The 24,367-nt window shown below is 38.2% G+C and overlaps 1 protein-coding gene across 5 annotated transcripts in view; it reads left to right on the top strand.

The window, feature by feature from the left end:
- The window catches only part of RNF13 (ring finger protein 13), a 201,226-nt gene that overhangs the window by 46,609 nt on the left and 130,250 nt on the right, over positions 1 to 24,367 (top strand). For 2 of the 5 annotated variants that reach the window (XM_077864720.1, XM_077864715.1), the window contains exon 1: positions 1,621 to 1,778. The exons of 2 other annotated variants lie outside the window; for them this stretch is intronic. The gene's annotated coding sequence lies outside the window, so the exon portion shown is untranslated. Of the gene's footprint in view, positions 1 to 1,620; positions 1,779 to 3,047; positions 3,137 to 24,367 lie in introns of those variants that run through there. One more of the 5 variants, XM_077864718.1, reaches the window with a different exon arrangement.

Below are 24,367 nucleotides of genomic sequence, written 5' to 3'. Positions count from 1 at the left end.
TTAAGGAATAAACAAAGCTGTTTTTTTTTTCCCTTTCCTTTTCAACGTGTAGGATATGGACAATATATTTTTTTTTTTTTGCTTTTCATGATGTCATTAAAAATATCGGTTTTAGCATAAAACCAACTTGAGATACTTTGATGAAACGCTTCTAGAGATATTGTAATTATGTTTACATTAATTACACTAGCCTTTATGTAATATTTCCAGTTCTGATTTTGTTAGCTCCTCCCTCCCTCCTCTTCCCTCCTGATTCTGATTTTTATTTATGACTCCCTTAAAGGCAGGACAATACATTATTGTCCTCACCACTGCTGAAGATCTTAGAATATGTAGTATATATAGTCATAAGACACATAACAGAGCAGAGTACCTTTCATGGACTTTATTGAATTTTATTTTGCTGTAATTATTTTTTGTGTGTGTGTGTAAGTTTCGAGTACATAATAATCACGAGGTTCAAAATCCAGAAGGCACAAAAGCATACACAATAGGGAGTTTTCCTCCCATTCCTGTGTCCCAGCCACTCAGGTATGCCCCCTCCCCGAGCAATCAGGGTGACAAATTACATCAGGGCTGTTCCACAGGTGTTTTTACCTGATAACCCTCTCTACCCCCCTCCTTTGTTTAAAAGAGAAGGTGTAAGAACGTGAAACCTGTAAGGGTCGGTTAAAGGCACCTTACTATGAAGAAGCAGGACCAGAATCTGGGTTTGCTGGCGTTCTAATTCGGGGCTTTCGGGCATTCTCCACACTAAGGCGCGCCGCCTCTTTAAAGGGGTTGAGGGATCCCCGGGGGGCTCAGCGGTTGAGCACCTGCCTTCGGCCCAGGGCGTGACCCCGGGGTCTCGGGATCGAGTCCCGCATCGGGCTCCCTGCACGGAGCCTGCTTCTCCCTCTGCCTGGGTCTCTGCCTCTCTCTCTCTCTCTCTGTGCCTCTTATGAATAAATAAATAAAACCTTAAAAAAAAAAATAAAGGGGTTGAGTCCACCACTGGTTCATCAGTGCGGCTTGTTCCAATCCAGGTAATTCTTACGTTTCAGAGCAGTTTGCTTTAAGGTCGGCGTACCCGGGACGCAGAAGGTTAATCGCAGGAGGTGCCTTTTCTTTTTCTTTTTCTTTTCTTTTCTTTTTTTTTTTTTTTTTAAAGGGCTGACCTAGGGCTCGATCACGCGGCGCGACCTCCGCCGGGTCCCGGGGATGGCGCGTGGCAGGCCGAGTGCTGACGTCAGCAGCTCCGGGCCGGGCCTCCGGGTCCCCGCTTCAGCCTCGGGGCCGCCGGCGTCTCCCGCGACGCGACCCCGACCGTTCCCGGGGGCGTCGGCGGGCGGTTCCGTCCTCGCCCCTTCGGCCCTAGCCCGCCCGCCCTGCCCCCTCCCCGCGCCCCAAAGCGGCTCCTTTGCAGAAGCCCGCCCTACCCTACCCTTCCCTACCCTTCCCTTCCCTTCCCGGGAAGACGGGATCACGCGGCCGAGAACGCGACTCCACGAGCCGGGCTTCTCTCCGGGCCGGGCTGGAGCGAGCCGCCAGGCGCCGCGGGAGAGAGGGAAGGCGCCTCAGCGGACAGCGCTGCGGGCCAATGGCTGTCCTCTGTGGTCGGGTGCGGGCCAATGAGGCGCGCGGGGGCGGGACTTCCGCCTGGCCCCGGCGGTGCCTTCCCGGCTCGGATTCCGGCCGCGGGGGTCGGTGCGGATGTTCAGTCATGAAGTCGGGGTAGGGACTTCTCCCGCAGCGACGCGGTGGGCGAGCCTGTTTGTTCTGCGGGGTCCGGCTTGCAGGTAAGAGCCTCTGTGGCCTCTCGGCAGCCGAGCTGGGGACTGTCACCGCCCCCCCGCGGCCCCCCGGGGCCTGGCCTGGAGAACACACCCCCTCGCCGGCCCTCTCGGTGGCGGCCCCGCTGCTGAGTCTCTGCCGCTCCTCCCCCCGGGCTGGGTGCGGAGGAAATAAGCCTTTTTTTTTTTTTTTTTTTTTTTTTTTTTGCCAAAGGTTGAAAAACAAACAGCCGCTCGCGCTGTGTCCTCCTCGGAGGGCAGACTCCCGCTGTCCCCAACCCCTGTGCGCATCCTTCGAGTGTGGACGTGTCTGAAGTTGTTACCTGCTTGGCCTCTCGCGTTCCCACCCTGCGGCGCAGCAGCCTGGGGGGACGTTTGCGGGGCTGCCCGCGGGCAGGTGCCTGCCGCAGAGTCCCCGGGCGAGATCGCTGGACTCTAGTCGGCGGGGACCGTGTGTAGCCTTGGAAGGGAGGAGGGGCGGTCAGTCGCCGTCTTGGACTTGCATCCGCCTCCATCCCCCGCTGGAAGCTGGGGCGGGACTCTCCTAGGGACACCTCTACGTCCCTGTCCTTTCAAAGCCAGCAGCCCTGCCAGGGCGCTCAGGGAGGGAGTCGACCCGCACGGGTCCGAAGAACTCTGCCCCGGTTTGGGGAGGGAGGGGAGGGGAGGGCAGGCATGGGGACCCAGCGATCCCAGGAGCACTCAGGCAACTTTAGAGGCAGCCACGGAGTGTTTTCTGCTAGTGTCTGGTGAATATCTCAATTCTGTCCACACCTGGGAGGAATACACTTCCGAAATGATTGGTTCCAGCCTCCGTTTCAGCACCGTGGGCAGCTGCTGAGGTCCGTTTCTGCGGCCCCCACACTTGCCCGAGGGTTAAATGTTCCCCAGTGTGATGCAGCAGGAGCCGTGAAGGGACGCACTCCCTTCAACAATGCTCTGTTGTTCTCCAAGAAGAACATCTGCAGTTTTTTTGATACAGTATAAATAAGATGGGTGTGCCTCCAGAGGGCTGTAGAGGAGCACGTCAATTCAAGATTTAAGGAAGGGTGGGATCCCTGGGTGGCTCAGCGGTTTAGCACCTGCCTGCGGCCCAGGTCGTGACCCCGGGGTCCCGGGATCCAGTCCCGCGTCGGGCTCCCTGCGTGGAACCTGCTTCTCCCTCTGCCTGTGTCTCTGCCTCTCTCTCTCTGTCTCTCATGAATAAATAAATAAAATCTTAAAAAAAAAAAAAAGATTTAAGGAGGGGCTTTCAAGGGTTTTTATCTATTTCAGGACTGTTTTTTGTGGGTTGAAGAGAGGAGTGCCATCTAAAGTGACACAAAAGTGGACTTGTAGCTGTTAAAAAGAATTTCAAACAGAAGGTAAAAAGTAGTGCAGTGCTGTAGTTTGGAGCCCATGGGGATTTATTAATGGGTTTTGGGATCAATTTAGTTCATTGACGTTGGAAAGGGGAAAAAACGTTGGAAAGGGGAAAAAACATATCAGGACATCCTATGGAGTAAGATTAAATATTATTTTATGAAGCTTTCGTTTGTTTTTTTTTAAATATGTGTATAGGAAGAGGAAGATGTAAATGCATATCATATTATTGTGGATTATGGCAAAACAGCGGATCCCAGATTTCTTTGGGTCCAGGCTTCAGCTCTGCCACTTACTTACTAATTCTATGACATTATCTGTGAGTAAGGGAAGAATTGTCGGAATTAGTTGAAATAAAATGTCTGCTACATAGTTAAGCCTCAAAGTGTTTTTTGTCTTTTTTTGTTGTTGTTGCTCTGCCACTTACTTACTAATTCTATGACATTATCTGTGAGTAAGGGAAGAATTGTCGGAATTAGTTGAAATAAAATGCTACATAGTTAAACCTCAGAGGGTTTTTTTTTTTTTTTTTTTGGTTGGTGTTTGTTTACTTGTTTTTGAAACGATTGGGTAGTAAAAGCCCGGTTATTTCTGTGTCAGGAATGACAACTGTTTTATTAATATATATACATTTTTTACCTTGTGTTTATTTGAGCCCACCAGTGTGATGTCTCCAGATGTAATAGTAAATCATAGGGACATAATCTTGGTTTGTGAGGTTTAATACTGAAGGGTTTGGATCTATCCTTGTTTAAAGCTTATTTCTCTCAAGCATTTTGGGAGGGGCCTAAATTGTTACTAGCATCCAACACCCTTCTTTTGATATATTTATCAGAAATTTTTCAGGCACTCATTTTAACAAAGTTAAGGCAGGACTAAGGGTATGATAAGTTTATGTCTTTGAGTTAAAGCATTTTACATTTTATAGTTCTTCCCATAGGATGTAATAAAATGAAGTGGCTTGGTCAGATATCATGGTATATTTATTTCATGTTGCTATGACCTAAAAATGGTTGATATTTAAATTAAAAGTGTCATTTTGGACATTTTAAAACCGGAGAGTTAATAATGTTTAACAGAAGACAAATGAGTTTGAGTCAAAAAAGTCTTTTGTACCATTTGACATATTACTATCATATGGCATTGCATATGGTAGTTTCATATGACCCAAAAAAGGGAAGAAAGTTTAGTAAGCATTGTTACTTTTCTCAAAAGAGGAAACAGAACTAATAGACAAGTGCATTTCTTTTAATAAAGCATGGTTTAATAATTGCTTAAAAATTCGTGTATTCTGCAAATATTTATGAGCATATATCAAAATTATATTGTTAAGCTTTACAAAGCTTTTACCCAAAAGTTGATTTGGAAACAATGAGAACATATAATTGATATTGTCAGTTTACATATTATAACATATAAATAACAACAGTACTAATAGATAACGCTGATTTTTTTTTTTTTTTTACTATGGGCCAAATATAATTTTAAGCACTTTATATTATGTCATGTAATTCTGTTATTCATGTGGTAAGTAGTACAATTATCCCCCTCTTATAGATGGAGAAATGAAGACCTTACAAATACATAACTTGCTGAGTTCACACGGACTGATAGTGGAGTAACTGGAATTTGAACCTAGGCATCCTGACTATAAAGCTTGTCCATCTTGTGCCATGTTTTACTAAAACAAAAACAAACAAACAAACAAACAAACAAAAACAACAAAACTAAAAAAAAAACTAAAAAAAAAAACCCCAAGTATATCTGTATATCTATATCTATACAGAATGCTGAGGTACCTGGGTGGCTCAGTCAGTTAAGCATCTGACTCTTGATTTCAGCTCAGGTCATGACCTCAGGGCTGTGAGATGGAGCCCTGTGTTGGGCTCCATGCTGGGTGTGGAGCCTGCTTAAGATTCTGTCTTTTCCCTCTGCCTCTCCCTCCCCCTTTCCCTTTCTAAATAAAAAATAAAATTAAAAAAAATATAGAATGCAATGGGGTTATTTTGGATTCCTCCTTGTTTAGATGATCTTGGCTAAGCTCTGTTGTCCCTGTTTCCTCAATTCCTTTCTCAGAAATACAATATTAAGCCATTATGTTTTTGTGGGGATTAAGACAATTGGTAAAGCACTAGAGAGAATGTGTTCAATAAATGATATATGCCTCAGCCTTTTTCCTTTTATGTTGAGGATGTGATCATTTGAAAGGTTATTAGCAGTTGGAAGAGAATAGGAGAAAAAAGATAGTTCCTCATAAGGATGCTACCCAAGCAGAGAGATAAGAGGTAGGAAAGCTGAGAACATTTGCCAAGGTTTAATGTTTAAGGAACAGACTGGTAAAGGTAGATCAATACAGATTATGGAGATCTTAAATGCCATGATAAGGATTTTGTATGTGATTCTAAATTGAGAAGAAGCCCTCTTTATGGATATGAATCTGGAACAGAAGTGCAGCAAAGGAGTTTAAGCCTGGAGGTAGGAATACCAGGGGGTTTAATTACAGTAGTTGAGGCAAGAAGCGATGATGGTGGCGTTATAAGGAAGGGTATAGATCTAGAACACCCTTCCAGATCAACAATGTTGATACCATTGTATCAACATTGTGAACTGACCTGAGTATGGGCCTAAGACAAATTTTGGGGAGGTTAGTGATGTTATTAACAAAAATAAGGAGATTGAGATGGACAGGTTCTAGTGGAAGGGAATTTAGGAGGAGAACTTATGGTAGGGATTTTTATTTTTTATTTTTTAAATAAAATTTTACTTATTTATTTGACAGAACAGAAGCAGGGAGAGCAGCAAGCAGAGAGAGGGAGAAACAGACTCCTTGCTGAGCAGTGAGCCCGGTTTGGGGCTTGATCCCAGGAGGGATCATGGCCTGAGCTGAAGGCAGATCCATAACCCTCCTTGCTGAGCAGTGAGCCTGGTTTGGGGCTTGATCCTAGGAGGGATCATGGCCTGAGCTGAAGGCAGATCCATAACCAACTGAGCCACCCAGGCACCCCTATAGTAGGATTTTAGTTTGGATACTGAGGAGTTCTTCAGATGTTTGGAAATGTACAGTAGGAGCTGGAGATCTGTGTATTCGATAAAAAGGGAAAAGCCCATTGTGGGGAGGTGATCTAAGGCAGTCGCCCTCTGGGTCAAAGTTTCATAGGAGTGATATAATGCCTGAAGGTCCTCAGAAATGCAGATTTCTCACTTGTAGAGATGTACCCAGTATTTCTCCCTGTAACATATTTTGTGTCCTGGGAGGATGGAAGGGATGGTAGTACAGAGGGAAAACTTTGGAAACCTAGCAACACTCACATTTATTTTTCAAAAGAGAAGCAGTAAATTGAAGGCTCAGGATTCTCACAGTAAGGACTTGGAAAGATGCTATGATTTTTATCTAGTGCCAGGCATAGACATTTTTACACACATGTTGAACACTGAATTGTTGTAACAGCTCCAGATTTGTTATTTTTGTACTCTTCTCTTTGTTACCCTGAATTAATTAATAGCAAAACCTTAAAAATCAGAGAGCCTGTGTGCTTGTTATGGGGGCAACAAGAAGAGGGAACCTAGAATGATTATATTTATAGCCAGGATTGTGGGAGAAGAATCTCCAAGGATCAGAGAAGGCTGCGTGATGTGGGAGGAAGAATAGAAATTCTGTGAATAAATCCCTCTACCAACCGTTCACCGGCTTCGATTCTTCATTCTGTAAAATGATGATGATAATAGCAATTCTGACCTGTTACAAAAAAGAAGGACAACATCTGGAGACCCTCTATACTTGAAAAAGAGGGCTCTAAATAGAAGCCCTTGTCGGTTTCTTTTCTTGGCAGATTTACTAGGGTTTGGTGTGGTTGGGTAGGGCATGATGTTAAATAGTATATCCATCTGTGAACTAATTTTAGTTTTCTTCAATGCAAGGTCTCGGTAAATGGCCAGTGAAATAAAAGATTGGATGTTAGGCACACACATTAGGGTAAGGAAAGTTTTACATATTTTGTCACTCCATTGTTGGAAACATTACTTGCATCCTACTACTTGGATCCTAATAGTTGTATCATTCATGCACTCAACAAATATTTAAGTACCTCTTATTAGAGGCCCTGTTCTACGCACTTAGAGTACCTCAGTGAACCAAAGAGACTAATTAATCTTTGCCCTCATAGACCTTATCTTCTAGTGGGACAAATAAGGTATCTTTTAATAATGGAAAGTAATTAGATATTTCTAATACTATGTATTTATAAAATCATAATTTTTAAAAATAATTTTATTATTTATTTTAAAGAGAGAGAGAATGAGTATGCATGAGGCAAGTTGAGAAGCAGAGGGAGAGCAAAAAGCAGATTCCATGCTAAGGGCAGGGCCAGATGCAGGACTCAATCTCATGACCCTGAGATCATGACCTGAATCGAAATCACTAATGGGATACTTAGCCAACGTAGCCTCTCAGGCACCCAAAAAAATCATAATTTAAAAAAGATAAGACTACTTTACCAGATTGTAAATAATATTGTAGAGCACTCTGAAAGAAGGGACTGTGTTAGTGTTACTCGTGTGTCTCCCAATTTCCCCTTCTTCCCAGTGGAACGACTTAGAGGTATTTAATATGCAGCAAATGTAGATATTCATTAAATGTTTATGATAGGGAGAAGGAATTGTGTTAAGTCACAGGCCAGATCTTAAAGGAACCAGTTAAATATAGCAAACATTAAGGATCGAAGTACTCACTAGATTGATAACTGGGAAAAAGAGAAAAGTGCTATGAATTGCATTGCCTGGTTTGCCTATGAGGTTGAAATGGAAATAAAATTATATTGAAGCTGTAAGCATCAACATTAAGGGAATGTGGGTGTACCAAACTTGCCCACCAATTAGCTGGGTGATTTGACATAACTTTACCTCTCAGTTCATTTCCTCATTTACAAAATGATGTTGTATTTTTCTAGTTAAAGCAAAATCTGCTTTTAGGACTTAAAAATATTTATTGCAGTAATGCTCCATTTTAGTAGGGCAGATAGGACAGAGCTGATCCTGAGCTTCCATGGTAATCAGACTAAATTTATACCTAAAGAACTAGATTTAAAAAAAAATCTACAAAATTATTATCTATTTATGTTACTAATATGACTGCATTGTAATTTTAAAGAGTAAAGCAAAATACAGCCCAATATAAATTTCCCTTTTTGCCATTATGTAGGAAAAACAAGCCATAGTATTTTAGACCCTAATAATGGATATTCATACTTTCATTTTATAACAGCCTTTGATTTTTGTGCCAGGTACTAAGTATAGAAATCAGAAAAAGCATAATCCCTAACTTCAAGGAGTTTTAAAGGTAATGGGAGTGATGAACAGTTAGTTTTGTATTGTGGTGGCGTAGAGAAGGCACTTATATAATGAGGGGCTGTGAGAAGAGAAAGCTCATATGGTTAGAGAAGAAAGACTGAGGAGCAATGGCAAGGGACGAAGCTGGAGTTGTAGAGCCAGTTTATGAAAACTTTCTCTGCTAAGCTACAATTTAATTTTATTCTGAAAGTTGTTTAATCTGTTGATAAATTTTATGCAGGAAATAACATGATCAGGTATTTGCATAGGTACCTTTGCATTCCTCTTAAGACAATGATATACAAAGGAAATATATTATTTCAATGATACAATCCTACTTGAGGAAATCAGACTTTTAACTATTTTAGTCTTCAATAAAGTCTGAGGAGGACTAGTGTTAATTTTGTGGCTTTAGAGTATCAGTAACTATAAAATGTTTGGATATTAGAACATTTATATATTCATAACCACATTAATATAAATTGAGAAGACAACTGAAATTTTGGGATATTCTGCTTATTGAAGTAAGAGAGCTTCTGGTCAGCTATAAGAATTTGATTTAGAATGCTTTCTCAAACTAATTTGTTGAAGTTTGATTGAATGTGACTCTAGTTCAGGTTCTAATGACCGATATACTCTGTTAAACTTTAAAGAGGGAATGAATTTCCAAGGAGAAGTACCACCTTGTGATGGATGAATATTTTTAAATCCAGTCATGAGAGAGACAAATAAGAATTGAATTTTTACTTTGCTTAGATATAAAACACCTGATAAAATGTTAAAGAATAATTTATTGGCCTAGTTACTGTGCTTGTAATTTACATGTTTGTCCAACATTTATCGTAAGCATTAAAGGCTTAAACTTTTTTTTTTTTTTAAGATTTTTTAAAAAATTTATTCTTGAGAGAGACAGAGACAGAGGCAGAGACAGAGACACAGGCAGAGGGAGAAGCAGGCTCCATGCAGGGAGTCCGACGCCGGACTTGATCCCGGGACTCCTGGATCACGCCCTGGGCCAAAGGCAAAGGCAGCGCTAAACCGCTGAACCACCCAGGGATCCCCAAAGGCTTAAGCTTTTTTGAGGTGAAATTCAGCTAACCTGAAATTAACTATTTTACAGTGAACAAGGGAGCAGCGTTTTGTATATTCACAGTGTTCTACAACTACTTCTGTCTAGTTCCAAAACATTTTTGTCATTTTTATTTTTATGATGTCAGATTATCCTAAATATGAATAGTTTGTAGTGTCCTTCCAGTATACTGTTAAATGATTTTCTAATTATACTAGTGAATTCCTGGTATCATGTTATATATATACTGGGCTATTATAATAGAAAATAGAACATTATATTTATTTATTTGTTTATTTTTATTTAAGTATTTTATTTATTTATTCATGAGAGGCACACAGAGAGAGGCAGAGACCTAGACAGAGAGAGAAGTCGGCTCCTCATGGGGAGCAGATGTGGGACTCAATCCTGGGACTTCAGGATCATGCCCTGAGCCAAAGGCAGACAGACGCTCAACTGCTGAGCCACCCAGGCATCCCGAACATTTTATTTTAAGCTTTTGGAGGGGACTTAATTCTGATGTTACAGAGAAAGGCTTAGGGAAAACCATACTTAGCACTGTATCTGGTTTAGGGATCCATGAGTAATAAGATTGGAATGGAAACTGATGTGAGTATATAAATTATCACTAATAAACATATTAATGATAAACATAATAATAAAAAAGTTTACCTTTCTCAGTTTTTCTTGTAAGTTTTCAAATATTTAGCCTTATGATTTTATCATGAATAGGCATAGGAACAGTTTCGACCTTACCAGTAATTCAAAGCAATGCAAATTTATACAATTATCAGATCTTCTGGGAAGGCTGGAAATTTGATGATGCAGACCTGTATTTGAATATTAGCTCTACTTTATAAGAGGTGTCATTGGGCAAGTTACTTGAAAATAAGAGCAAATACTTATAAAGTTCTTGGTATATGGTAGGCACTGTTATAAACACTTTGTTACTGATTAAATCTGTTTCTTTATGGAAAGATTATATAATCGATCTCTATTGATAGTATTTTGAGGATTAAAAAAATAATGCATATTAAGTACTTAACCAAAAATGTGGTAAGCATTCAATATACATCAGCTATATTTATCATATAACTTTACCTAATATCAACTAAGATGGGGAAAGGATAATCAGTGCAATGAAATGCACACTTATTTGGAAGTGTAACTAGAAACATTATTTCTAGAAAGCAGTTAGGCAATATGTATAAACTTAAAATGTTTCTTTGGTGTGGTGATTCCACATCTAGGAATTTATCCTAATAAAATAATCAGAAATGTGTAAATATATTTATATTTATCTTAGAATTATTTGTAACTGCCATAGTTGGATTCATCTTAATATTGACAGTTGTGGAATCATTAGAAAAAGCCATGATTGAGCTATATAATGGAATAATAAATGGCAATTAACATTTTATTCCAAAGGGTAAATGTTGTGAGAAGTTTTATTCCAAAGGGTAAATGTTTGATATAACTTTCAGCAAAAAAGCATACAAATCATAACACAATATGATACAAATGATGTAAAATATGGTAGAAGAAACAGTTACTCATGGTTGGTTCAGAGAAGCAGAACCATTGTGAATAAAGTGAATGGTGTAGAATAAAGGATTAGATTTTAAGAAATTCTAGCAACGGGTTATGAAATATATTGAAATATATTGTAAGGTTGTTGCCTTTGTGCCTTGTATGTTGGATGAGCTAGGTTCAGTATGGGTTAACTGGGTGGCAGTAAAGAAGAAGAGCTTAAAGTGAGGTTTGGAGATCAAGGATATACTAAAACGAACTGTGATAACTAACACATGAGGACAAACACTAATGTTATCTGTGAATGTTAACGTTATGGGTAATCAATATTTTCTTTTTTTTAAGTAGGCTCCATGCCCAGCATGGAGCCCAATATGGGGCTTGAACTCAAAACCCAAGATCAAGACTTGAGCTGAGATCAGGAGTATGATGCTTAATTGACTGAGCCACCCAGGCGCCGCTCAATATTTTCTTTATACTTTCCAGTGAGCATTTTTAACATTAGAAAAAAAAACCCTATTTTATTAGATAGTAATATAATGAATAATGTATAAAGAATAGAAGCTAATTACAAGGGTATTAAGTTAGTAAACAGTGGAACCAGGATTAGAACTTTGATCCCTATATTACAACTTTCCTTAAAAGTCTTTGCAATTACACTTTAAAAGCTAAATCAATTTGTCAGGGTTTCTGAGAGAAACCACAGTGATTTTTTTTAAAGAGATTTGTTTATTTTTAGAAAGAGATAATGAGCTGAGCATGAGCAGGAGAAGCAGAGGAAGAGGGAGAGAGAATCCCAAACAGATTGAACATGCAGAAAAGTTGTAAGAATAGTATAGAAATCTTTTTATTTTCTTAATCATTTGAGAGTAAGTTGTTCATGTGATGCCCTATACCCACCAAATACTTTAGTGTAAGATTCTTAAAAAACAAAGATATTCTCCTTGAAGAAATTGATGGTTTTAGGGTATAGGTGGGAAAACTGTAAGATGAGACTGGAAAATCTTGTCAGGAAGCAAAGAAGGGCTCAAGAATGATGGAGAGCTATCAAAAAGACATAAGCCATTTTGAGCCAAGTTGGGGATAATTAGGCATCAAATAATTACTATAATGGTTTATAGCCCATTGAATAAAATAGCAATCCATGATTCCATACTAATATAAATGAATAGGTTGAAAATTTGATGAGAAAAAGAATAACTACTATTTATTTTTTTAAAGATTTTATTTATTTATTCATGAGAGAGCCACAGAGAGAGGGGCAGAGATCTAGGCAGAGGGAGAAGCAGGCTCCATGCAGGGAGCCCAATGTGGGACTTGATCTGGGAACTCTGGGATCCTGAGCCAAAGGCAGACACTCAACTGCTAAGCCACCCAGACGTCCCAATAATTACTATTTTAGACAGAACAGTGACCCCAAAGATGTCTACATCCTAATACCTGGCACCTGTGAGTATATTATCTTCTGTGATAAAAGGAACTTTGCAGAGGACTAAGGACTTTGGAGGAGAAAGATTATCCTGGATTATCCATGTAGCGTATTTAGAAGAAGGAAGCAGAAGAGGAGTTCAGAATAATGTGATGTGAAAGATATCATCTGACTTTGGAGGTGGAGAGAGGGGCCCACATCAGAGAATGGGGCAGCCTCTAGAAGTTGATAAAAATAACAATCAATTGTTGTGTAATTGAAAACATTTTTATTTTAAAACATACATGCATAATAGCCTAGAATAGAATATGAAGTTTGTGTGGCTTTAAGAAATAAATGATACTTCAAAGAGACTGTGAGTGCTCTTTTAGATTCTGTGCCTTAATAACATACTAATGGCCATATATTTATTTTATTTTTTCCCCTGTTAAATGAGAGAAACACTGCTTTATTTAAATACTGTCATGAACAGAAAGCTAACCATGTCAATTTATTTTCTTTCTGCTTCATACTCACCCATCAATACCTGATACACAATAAAGGACAGGACTCTAGCAGTTCTCATTTACAAAGAGCATGATGTTAGGCTTTGTCAGGCCCTGAAGGGGACAGGCTGCTAGAGGGGACAGAGTGCTAGAGGGAACTTATTAGAGAAAGGGTTTTTTTCTTCCTGGTTCCTGTGACCTGTGTTTTCCTTTTCTTGTTGTTGCATGATCCGTCAGCAGCCCATGTGGTTGAGGACATCTGGTGATTGCCTCAGCCATGTGTCCAAAATACAGAGGCCCTCAGTGATATTGCAGCCCCAGTTCAGAACTGGGACTACTGTGCCTCCGCCTTTCTAAGGTTGATATCTTGCACTTAGGTCTCAATGCCTTCAGTGCCTTGACTACCTGTGCATATGGGCCCACCAGTTTTGGCTTGTCTACCTCAGGGAATTGTATTGCTGTTCTCTTGATATGGATACTGTGCATTCCAGGCCTCGTGCCCACAGCAGTGTCTGGAGTACCTGCCCACCAGCCTCGGCTTGCCTGCACTCCAGACCATTGCTTCCTCCTTGCCTGGCAACATTGGATCAACTTTGGTTTAGATAGCCTGGTGAAATTCTTTCTAGTGTGCTGCAGCCGTACCTTCTCCAGTGAGAAACCCCAGCCTTGGGGAGGGGACCAAGGGGAAAAAAGGAGAAGGGAAAAAAAGGGGAAGGGGGGGAAGGGGAAAAATATTTCCCATAATGGTTTAATAATTACTTTAAAAATTTTAAAACTTCTTTATTATAATTGACATGCTATAAACTGTACCTATATAAAATGTAGAATTCTTCTCTCCTGCTCCTTGCCACCCCTTGTTCCATCTTAATAGTTATTCCATCGTAGTTTACTAGTTATTTCTGTCAAACATTTTCTTCTGTTTAATTTACTTAATAGTTTCTGTCCTGTAATTGAACACTGTTAATACAGAGTTGATCCCTGGAGTGGTTCTAGGAGCTAGATCTCAAAATGTGAAGTTTTGGTATTGGTTTGGTCATGTTTTTCATCATGAACACAGTTCTGAGCTCCTTGCCAGTGGAAGTGGGGTGCTAGCAATCCATGGCATCACAGTTCATCAGGCTATTGCTTGTAGGTTCATAGTGAGTTATTGTCAACTGATGTACATTCCTCGGAGCCCAAATGATTGCTCCTTTTGACCTTTATAGCAATAATATCTAAAAGGACTCTGGTGTGGGATGCAAACTTTTGAATGCTTTATGGAGAAAAAAACGACAGCTTGGATTTCTTAATTCTCAGCTCAAGATATGCCCTTTTTTCACACTTTTTTGATTGCACATTTTACTTCAGAAGAAAACATTTCATTTTTAAATTGTGAATAGACTTGTGAATTCTAAGACCTTATTTCTTGCTCATTAACTTTTTTTTTGGTACTAAAGTATTGTTCACTTAGAAAACTTGAACAAATGGAATCGATTTTGGTTAAGATTTCTGTGTATTTTCTTCTAGGCTTTTGTTTGGTATACATTATATAAATGAAATAGACTTTTTAAAGATTTTATTTATTTATTCATGAGAATACACAGAGAGGAGAGAGAGTGAGTCAGAGGGAGAAGCAGGCTCCATGCAGAGAGCCCAACGTGGGACTCGATCCAGGGTCTCCAGGATCATGCCCTGGGCTGAAGGCGGCGCTAAACCGCTGAGCCACCCAGGCTGCCCTGAAATAGACTTTTTAAGAGAAGTTTTATTTTTTTTATTTTAAAACCTACTGATAAATATAAAGAAAATAAAAACTATATAGAGTCCTACCACTCAGAGTTTATATATATTAACAAATTGTTTTCTTTTATAATATTTAATCATTTTTTTAATGTACACATAAAATACTTATAGTGTAAGGTCTTAACTTTTTTTTTTTTATCATAATTAAGGGGTGGCCACATTCAGAGGCTCTGTAGAAGATTATACCAAGAGAGGTCATGTGTACATTCCTCTTACAAATATTAAGCACATAATACATGCCATGCACTGTTTAGAATTTTGTGATACATTGTAAATTAAAGATTCCTGTTTTGGAGGAGTTTATATTCTTGCAGCAAAGATGGACACTAAACCATAAACGTAACATTTAAGGAAATTATAATATATTGAAAGTACTGAGTATTATGAGAAATTTAAAAAAACATGGATGAGACCAAGAAGTGAAGCATGGTGGGTAACCAAAGGCAGGTTGCAGGCATTTGCCAAGGGAGAGAGTGTGGTGTATAGAAAAGAAAGCCAGGAATAGAGCTTGGGTGATATTTTATTTATTCTTATTTTATTTTTTTTTTAAGTTGGTTCCACACCTAGCGTGGAGCCCAAAGTGGGGCTTAAACTCACAGCCCTAAGATCAAGACCTGAGCTGAGATCAAGATCTGAGCAGAGATCAAGAGTCCAGGCGCTCAACTGACTGAGCCACGCAGGCACCCCTGGAGTGATATTTTAAAGAAGCAGTTATGGGACGCCTGGATGGCTCAGCGGTTGAGCACCTGCCTTCGGCCCAGGGCGTGATCCTGGAATTCTGGGATTGAGTCCCACATCCAGCTCCCTGCAGGGAGCCTGCTTCTTCCTCTGCCTGTGTCTCTGCTTCTCTCTCTGAGTCTGTCATGAATAAATAAATAAAATCTTAAAAAAAAAACCAAACAAACAGTTACCAGGGGCAATGGTATAACTTGATCTGGTGTCCCATGCTCCTCCACAATTAACATAGTTGGCCAGATTTCATGCTTACCATTCAAATTGTATGGGTCGTTGAGCATGCTCAGCTTTTTGTTCAGAAATTCTGCATAAATTAGGGGGAGGACTAGAGGCTGAGATAATGGGTACGGAAATTGGTTCATTTATTCAGGCAGTTACTATACGTATAGAAAGCAAGTCCCCTGAAATAGAGAAACTGGAATGATAGCACAAATTAATATTTTTCCATACATTTTTTTTTTCTTTTTCATTTTACTTGAGAAAGTTGTTCTGCGGATTGGTTGGGAAAAAAGTCCTGTCAGGTACTCAACAGAGTACCTGGCTTAAAATTAAGTTCTCTACTGATGTATCTGTAGTGATGGTGGGGACTTTTGTATGAAGCATCCTAAAAAAATATTCTGGTTCAGGAGATTGATACTTTGAAGTATACTTAGCATGCTATTTTTGAAAACCTAGAAAACTGTTTTCTACCATTTTTACTTAAATGATGCTTAGGATTCTGATATCCATGAAAGCAATTTAATTGTCAGTTGTCTTTTTCTTGTTTCCTGGGTGGCTTATGGCTGGTTGGCAACCGATGGCACTGGTGACAACTGTGATATTTGAGAGAATTATGAAGTATATTTTTGTTAGCATTCCTGTTTATTTTTTTCTTCCTCTAATTTGCACCCTCTACTCCACACCTCCCTGACTTGAAGTTTATGAATAATGACTTGATATGCGATTTGTCAATGTATGGTTGAGAACAGTGTTTTCCAAATTTGGCTTGGTCTAAGGATTCACTGGGAAACATTGTTTAAAAATTTTATCACAGGCCCCCAGTGATAAGTGTTGTACTGGACTAAAGTGTATTTTCCAAACTTTTATTGGTGATAAGCAGCTGGAGTACATGTTAATAATATGAGTAATACACAATACCAGATACCATCTCATGTCCACTGAAGAAGCTGTTAACTCAGGTTGACTATGAGTCTAGATTTTAACAGTTGCTTATTTGTTGACTTGCTTAGTGTGAGTGTTATCTTGGTAAGCAACTACTTGCCAGCTTTTATAACATTTTCATGTAGCCAGAAAAACAAACAAAACTTGTTTTCTTTATTTTTAAGATTATTTGAGGGAGAGAGAATGAGCAAGGAGAGTGGCAGAGGGAGAGGGAGAGGGAGAAGCAGACTCCCTGCTGAGCAAGAAGCCTAATGAGGGACTGGATCCCAGGATGCTGGGATCATGACCTGATCTGAAGGCAGATACTTAACTGACTGAGCCATTTGGGTGCCCCCCAAAAGTCTTGTTTTAAATGGCAGGCTGCTTTATTCTCATTTTCTTCCTTTTAAAAATGGTTAGATATTATAGACACAGTTGAATGCATTAAATATTTCTGTATGGTTTTGAGGAATAATGATAATGCAAACTCCCATCTCACCACAGGTTGAAATATGGGAATACTGGTGGCATCCTAGAAGCACCTTTTTCCTGATCACACTCCCCTTTTTTACCCTGGAGGGAGGTACCCATTGTCTAATTTTTATGATAACATCCTCATTTTTCTTTGTTTTTACTTCTTTTTTTTTTTTAAAGATTTTATTTATTAGAGTGAGAGAGAGAGAAAGAGCAAGAGAGCATGGAGAACACGAGAGCACAAGTGAGGTGAGGGGCAATGCGAGAAGCAGACTTCCCCCTGAGCAGAGAGCCCCATGCAGGGCTTGATCTCAGGACTCGATCCCAGGACTTGGATCATGACCTGAGCTGAAGGCAGATGCTTAACCAGCTGAGCCACCCAGGCGTCTGTTTTTACTTCTTAAATGTGAATCTCTGCATGATGTCATCTGTTTTGTCTTTTAAAGAGCTTCATATGAATGGACTTAAAATGTTTGCATTCTTTGTGGCTTCTTTTGCTTAGAGTTATTGTTGTGAAATTCATCTATGTTCTATAGCTGTTCATTTTCTTTGCTGTAGAGAATTGCATTCTGTGTACATACCACAATCGATTATTTCTATTTTTAATGCCTAATGGTCAAAATGTTTAGTATCAAAAAGGAGAATTCATTGTTTATTTCTGCATACACAAGAGAAGGGTATATGTTGTGGAAGAACAGGACATGAATTCTTTCACTTAACAGTAGAAATACAACCCTGATGCTCATACAGTTGATATTTGAAGGAAATGGTAAAATATTGTTTCAATGGGGGAAAAAAGTCAATGTGACTACATACTAAGTATTGGAAATAGTTTGTATAAGACCCTGAGGTAGGAAAGGTTGGATGTTTTGCTATTTGCTAACCTTTTGAAATGAAAAATTTGTAGATTTTGTTTCATTTGTGGGAAAATCAAATTATAAACCATTGTCACAGAATCTGAAAAAATTTTGCTTTGGTTGATGGTAATAGTTAAAAATTTTAGATGAAGCTCACTTTTTAGTTTGAATGGCTTCACATTAGAGAAGTTAGCTGGCAACCTTCAGTTTCCTCACAAAGAACTATTAGGCACCATATTTTTGCTTAAAAAGTTAAGCTTTGTTTTTTTTCCTTTGGTAACACTTTGCTATGTCAGCCTCTCAACCATTTCTTTAAAAAACCATGCTTTATGGGAATTTAGTATCTTACTAGTTCCCAGTTGTAAAACTCTTAGAAGTCATGATGCTTTTTAAGGAACACTATGAAATTATTGATGTTCTCAATTCATACAACAAGTAATTATATAATTTTGGAGGAAACATTACAGTACCATGTAAATATGATATACATATATGATCATTAGCACATTTGTTGTTCTATTTTATGAAACGTGATTTGGCTATTATAAATTTTACAATGAAGGAGTTACCTAACAGTTCACTTATATTTTTCTGTCAGCACTTGCTATAACATATATTCTTTTGATGCATACATTTATGGAGAAAAGCAAATTGAAATTAGTATCCATTAAGTTTTTTTGCAAATTAGAAAAATATTACCATTATTTTAGCAGTAGAGTTTTTGGTCCGTTTTTGGAATGCTGATGATGTTCACAAATGTAACTTGAGAACCAATAGAATGTAAGCTTTTCAGAGGTTTTCCAATGAAGATGATTAGCTGTTTCAGGAGTGTCATTTGGCACTGAACTAGTTGATTTTAGGATGTGAGTAATCCTCAGAATTCAAGGTTGTTTGGAAAGTTGGTCTTTAACACTTATTAAATGCATCCTCATTTGTAAAATGAAGGTTTAGAATGTAATTTTGTGTAGATGAATTGTATGGTATTGTCATAGATGTAAATGTGAGGGTAGGATTTACTGTGATGCTTGGGGAAGTTTTTAAATTTTGCAAATCCCGGACCAGCATTAGATGAGTAACTGGCATCTGTGCTCTTCAGCCATAATTAGCATATGCTAGCTAGGGTGCTCAACTTCTGAAAAACAAGGCTAAGAGAATAGTAACAAAATCAAGGATTGGTTCTTTGAAAAGATCAACAAAATTAATAATAGCCTTGAGCTAGATTTATTTATTTATTTATTTATTTATTTATTTATTTATAAATTTATTTTTTAAAAGATTTTATTTGACAGAGAAAGAGCAGGAGCAAGGGGGAGGAGCAGAGGAGAGGGAGGAGCAGGCTCCCCATTGAGCAGGGAGCCCCATGTGGGGCTTGATTCCAGAACTCTGGGATCATGACCTGAGTCAAAGGCAGAGACTTAACTGACTGAGCCACCCAGACACCCCCTTTAGCTAGATTTAAGGGGAAAAAAAGGCTTAACTAAAATCAAACATGAAAGAGGAAACCGAACTACCAATTTTATAGAAATAGAAAGGATTATAAAAGAATACTGTGAACAATTATAGAACAAAAACTTGGATAATGTAGTTGAATATACCACCTTCCAAGATTGAGTCATGAAGAAATAGAAAATATGAATAGATTTTATGACTAGATTGAATCAGTGTCCAAACAAGAAAAGCTCAGGACCAGATGGCTTCACTGGTGAAGTCTACCAAATATTTTTATTTTTTATTTTTTTAAAGATTTTATTTATTCATGAGAGACACAGAAAGAGAAGCAGAGACACAGGCAGAGGAAGAAGCAGGCTTCCCCTGGAGAGCCTGATGTGGGATTTGATCCCAAGATGCTAGGATCATGACCTGAGCCAAAGGCAGATGTTCAGCCATTGAGCCACCCAGGGCCCCTACCAGATATTTTTAAAAAGAATTATACCAGTCCTTCTTAAACTCTTCCAAAAAGTTGAAGAGGAGGGAATACTTTGTAACTCATTATGTAAGACCAGCATTATTCTGAAACCAAAGCCAGCCAAACAAAGATACTACAAGAAAACTACAGACCAGTATTTCTTATGAGTATTGATGCAGAAATCCTTAATCCTAGCAGACCAAATTCAACAGCACCATGACAAAGTGGGACTTACTCCTAGAATGCAAAGATGGTTTGGCATATGAAAAGTAATCAGAGTAATATACCATATTAACAGCATAAAGAAAAAAAATGCATGCTTATCTTAATGAAAAAAGCAATTGAGGGCAGCCTCTGCCCCCCCCCCCCGTTTCTCATGAATAAATAAATAAAATCTTAAAAAAAAAGAAAAAAGCAATTGATAACATTCATGATAATTAAGAATAGAAGGCAATTATTTTAACATAGTAAAGGCTGTATATGAAAAACTCACACTTGATATACTCAGTGGTAAAAGACTGTGAAAGCTTTGTTTTTAAGATCAGGAACAAGGCAAGGATGCCTGCTTTCACCACTTCTATTCTATATAGTGCTAGAAGTCCTAACCAGAGCAATTAGGCAAGAAAGAGAAATAAAAGTCATCCAAATTAGAAAGGAAGAGGTGAAATTATCTCTGTTTCTGATTTTATATATGTACGATCATGTTAACTATAAAGATTCTAGAAAAACTATTAAAACTAATAAATCAGCAAAGTTGTGGGATATGCAAACAATATGCAAAAATCAGTGAAAAAATCATCAAAGGAAATAATTGAAGCAATTCTATTTATAATAGCATCAAAAATAATAAAATACTTAGAAATGTTAACCAAGGTTGCAAAAGACTTGTACATTGAAAACTACAAAACATTGCTGAAATTAGACACAGATAAATGGATAGACATCCCATATTCATGAATTGACAGATGCAATATTTTTAACATGTCAGTACTGTCCAAAGCAATGTGTGGATTTAGTGTAATCCCTATCAAAATCCCAATGCCATTTTTTTTAACTGAAATAGAAAAATGTATCCTAAAATTCACATGGAATTTTCTTTCTTTTTCTTTCTTTCTTCTTTCTTTCTTTCTTTCTTTCTTTCTTTCTTTCTTTCTTTCTTTCTTTCTTTTTCTTTTTTTCTTTCTCTTTCTTTCTTTCTTTCTTTCTTTCTTCTTTCTCTTTCTTTCTCTTTCTTTCTTTCTTTCTTTCTTTCTTTCTTTCTTTCTTTCTTTTTTAATTCACATGGAATTTCAAGGGAACTCAGCTAGCCAATAGACAAAGAACAAAGAGGTCTCAAACTTCCTGATTTCAAACCTACTACAAAGCTACAATGATCAAAACAGTATGGTTCTGGCATAAAGATATATGGTATATTGACTACTATATAGAGTTTTCTTGAGGTGGGGGCAAGAATGTATCTTAGGTAATATAAACTAATCAGAAAGTAAAATGAGAATTTGCCAATTAGAAAATTGACAGTTGTCTAAAGACGGGAAGCTAATTTCAGAGTAAATGTCTATATATGGGTGAAGTTCTGTCAACTAGTAGGCACAATTAAACATGATCAGATATTGTGATGATGGCTATACCTCTAAGAAACTTGCTTGGTAGTTCTCAAGGATTTCTAGCATATTTTCTACTATATACTTCCTTTGAAGAAATGTAGCCTCATTCTGATTTTAGGAATATTTAGAATGAGTATTAGAGTCATGGTCTGTTTTTGGTAATTATGGAGAGAGAGAGGGAGAGGAGGAGGAAAGAGAGAAAGAGGGAAACTAGCGAAAGGCAGAGAGGGCAGGATAGAGGAAAAGAGGTAGATATTTGTAACTAGCAAGATTTTGTTACAAAAAAACCCAAGTTCATCTGCTTGTTGCTTGAAAAGCCAATACTCAAAAGACAGTTTGGATTGGAAAGGAATATGATTGTGATGAGCACTGGGTGTTATATGTAAATGATCAATCACTAAATTCTACATCTGAAACTTACAGTGCACTCTATGTTAACTAGTTGGAATTTACATTTTAAAAAAATATTTGTTTATTTATTTATTGAGAGAGAGAGCTCGTTCAAGGGGCAGGGCAGGGGGAGGAGAGGGATTAGCAGACTCCATGCTGATGCCAGGCTCAGTCTCACAACTCTGAGATCATGATCTGAGCCGAAATCAAGAACTGGATACTTAACCAGCTGAGCCACCCTGGCGCTCCACTAGCTGGAATTTAAATAAAAACTTGGGGGAAATAAAAAAGGAAAAAACAAAAGGAAAGGAATATGAACTTTATTCAGGATGGCTTCAATTTTATTAGAAGGCTTTTCTGTGTGCTCTTTCTAAACATGGTTGTAAAGAAATGTCCTCAATAGAATGTATTCTCTTTGGGGGTGATAAAAGTCACAACAAGCAATACTTTATTTAATTCTGTTACAGAAGCTGCAGTAGTAGAATACATTCAAAGATAAGAGGCTGATAAGAATTGTAATGGGGAAGAAAGGTACATTCCCACCCTGCATACCAGTTAGGGGTTCTGGTTGACATTAACACTTTCAGTAAATGATTAGTAAATGAAGATACAGAGCTGGTGACAGTTGGGTGCATTCTTAGAAATCCTGAGTTGATCAGACCAAGGATACTACTAGGGAATAAATTGTTTAGGTTGGGCAGATTCTGAAGATTTTAGACTTTTTGCCACTTCTTTATCATTTACTTCTGTTGACTAACTGCCTGCCTTCCCCCCACATTGATTTCAAAATTATTTTCTTTCTTGACTTCTGTGAAATCAATCTCTTTATTTTCCTTTTCTTTTGACCCTTAAATTTAGGTATTCTGCAGAGTTTTCTTTAGCCCTCTTCTTTTTTTTAATTTTCACTTTTATATTAAAATCACTTTAGGGGATCCCTGGGTGGCTCAGTGGTTTAGCGCCTGCCTTTGGCCTGGGGCGTGATCCTGGAGTCCCGGGATCTAGTCCCGCCTCGGGCTCCCGGCATGGAGCCTGCTTCTCCCTCCTCCTGTGTCTCTGCTTCTCTCTCTCTCTCTCTCTGTCTCTCTCTCTGTGTGTCTGTCATAAATAAATAAATAAATCTTAAAAAAATAAAAAAATAAAATCACTTTAGTTAGCACCTATTTGTTGATTCCTAAATCTCACTGTTTTGGGTAGAGCTCCTGACTTCTATTTATCATTATATGTTTATATGTCCACCGGAATATTTCACAAATGTTAAGTGAAAAAAATTCCCAAATTGTACTCATTCCACTAACTAGTTCTTCAGTATTTCCTCTTTTGCTTATTTGCAGCACCACCCAAACTCTCTTCCTCCTATGTTTCACTGCTGTTAAGTCCTTATATGCACTTTTGTATTTATTCCAGAGTTGTCTTTTTAAATCCTAAATAATCTGCTTTTACAGATGAAGTAACTTAATCATTTTGTCTCAATACTGTAAGTATGTGTCTGTACTACGACATAAACCTAGGTCTGTCAAATACTAGATTTCCTATTTCTTGCCAGTTATAATACTACCACTCACTTCTATGACTTTAAAAAAACTAAGAGTGTGCCTAATAAGGTTTAAGAACAAGGGCATTTATTGCAGAGTTTATAATGATAAAAATTTCCACTAATACAGGTTCCATGAAATCTATTATAGCACATTCAGATGGAATGGCATGTGGTCATTGTACATTATGTTTTAAACCAGTAGTTTTTATTTTTATATAAACAAAGTCGTGCGTGGAAACCCAATGTATGAAATACCTTTAAAAAAAAAATGCAGGGATCCCTGGATGGCTCAGCGGTGTAGCACCTGCTTTCAGCCCAGGGTGTGATCCTGGAGACCCGGGATCGAGTCCCACATTGGGCTCCCTGTGTGGAACCTGCTTCTCCCTCTGCCTGCGTCTCTGCCTCTCTCTCTCTCTCTCTCTCTTTCTCTGTGTGTCTCATGAATAAATAAATAAAATCTTAAAAAAAATAAAAAAATTAAAATTAAAATAAAAAAAAATGCTTAAAGGGTATGAAAGCCCCAGAGGGCCTCCTTGACCTGTCTGCAATGGTTCTCAAGGAGATGTAGGTACAAGGTTGAAATTTTTAGTTTTTTCAGATATAGTTAATGAATTAGGAAAATATTCACAATATATGAAGTGAAAATAATACAGTTAACAAAACATGTGTATATATAGCATATCCTCAATTTTATTACATATATATTTGAATGTTCATATAACTAAAAGAATGGAAGATTATACATCAAAATACAAATACTAGTTATTCCTTAATTTGGTGATTATGAATGATTTTAATTTTTTGTACAATTTTTACAATGAACAAGAACTATTTTGTAAATAGACGATAGAAACTCCAGAATATTATTTTTAAAAAGGCAATAAAAGAAAAAATAAGTATAAACAAATTTACTGCATATTGTTAAATACACATATATGCAGTCCCCCTCCCCCTTTCTTCCTCTTCCTCCTCCCTA

The sequence above is a fragment of the Canis aureus genome, chromosome 22, assembly GCF_053574225.1.
Source record: "Canis aureus isolate CA01 chromosome 22, VMU_Caureus_v.1.0, whole genome shotgun sequence".
NCBI lineage: Eukaryota > Metazoa > Chordata > Mammalia > Carnivora > Canidae > Canis > Canis aureus.
Note: the sequence above shows the minus strand (reverse complement) of the source record. Positions and strands in the feature narration are given on the sequence as shown.